This window comes from Macrobrachium nipponense, chromosome 17 (assembly GCF_015104395.2).
Source record: "Macrobrachium nipponense isolate FS-2020 chromosome 17, ASM1510439v2, whole genome shotgun sequence".
Taxonomy (NCBI): Eukaryota; Metazoa; Arthropoda; class Malacostraca; order Decapoda; family Palaemonidae; genus Macrobrachium; species Macrobrachium nipponense.
The window spans coordinates 56,007,124-56,008,364 of NC_087210.1; the positions used below are offsets into that span (position 1 = coordinate 56,007,124).

The window sequence follows — 1,241 nt, forward strand, 5'->3', positions numbered from 1 at the left end:
TAAGCAATGCCAGAACTGTGCCACCTCATCGGTCCGAAATCAGTTTGTTTGGTTTTTGCCATTCGAGTGGCACGATTCGCAATATGAGCGAATGAAGGCAAGATCCCAGTGTCCCACAGACCCGAGCCTTCGATCACTGCCTTGTCTTATCTGCCGCTACACGTATCAGTCGGCACACGAGGGGACTCGACAGCCCCTGTCGAATCACGATCCCCCCTCGTCTACAAGCTATCAGGGTCACTACTCTACCACTTCTAATCAGGAGGAAATATCTGGAAGAATTATCCTATACTGTTGTTATTATTAGTGTCTTACCTGGCTGTCTTCAAGGCACTGGGGCCACTATGGCAGACGAACCCACGAAATCCAGGGCCGCATCTTACAACCGGTTCCTTGACACATGGTTACCTTATCGTGACCCGTGACATCACATGAACCCACCGTAAGTAACGTTACACCGCAATGTTGCCGCACTCCTGCTTAGGACACTGCTGGCTCCACACTGCCGAGCCTGCTGATGCGTGTCGTCGACGTCGTACTGCTACTGGGGTCTCTCTCTCTCTCTCTTTCCCTCCACCGCGAATCTCCCTCTCTTTCCCTCTCTCTCTCTCTCTCGCTCTCTTTCTATCCTACTGCTATGCGCTTACTCGCAAATGCAGAGCTTTAAAATCTGCGCCGTTTATTTGTTCCTTTGCTCTGGAGTGGTGCCAAATTGTTCTCTTAAGAATACGCAAGCTTCGCAGTCGTTTATTTTGAAATCATACATAACATACGCCTGCTGAGAAGAGCAGACAGAGTTAGCCTGGCAGCTGAGAGCTTTTCATGCCGTGTCAGGCGCATTCCCCGTCCCCGCTGATTTCCGCGCACAGTCGGTGAACTCGGGGACGTGCGAGCAAACGGCAGCGCTGGAAAAATGGGCCAAAGCCCTACTTCATTCAGGGGGAAGAGTTGGTTTGTCCCAACAAATTCCTTCTCAAGCAAGAAACTATTTAATAATATATATATATATATATATATATATATATATATATACTATATATATATATATATATATAGTATATATGTATATGTATATATATATATATATATATATATATATATATATATATATATATATATATAACCGAACACCACATGCAAATGGTACCACCAAACTTCTCCATATCATTTTCCAGTGGTATTCGCTTATATACTGAAGTCACATGCATCTGCTGCGATTTACTAAGCATATACAATATATA

At 44.6% G+C, this 1,241-nt stretch overlaps 1 protein-coding gene across 3 annotated transcripts in view; it reads right to left on the reverse strand.

Moving 5' to 3' along the window:
* LOC135196246 (neurotactin-like) overlaps nt 1–515 on the reverse strand; it is a 189,209-nt gene extending 188,694 nt beyond the window's left edge. For 2 of the 3 annotated variants that reach the window (XM_064222929.1, XM_064222928.1), the window contains exon 1: nt 316–514. The gene's annotated coding sequence lies outside the window, so the exon portion shown is untranslated. Of the gene's footprint in view, nt 1–315 lie in introns of all 3 variants that reach the window. The other variant, XM_064222931.1, reaches the window with a different exon arrangement.
* Nucleotides 516–1,241: the final 726 nt, after the last annotated feature.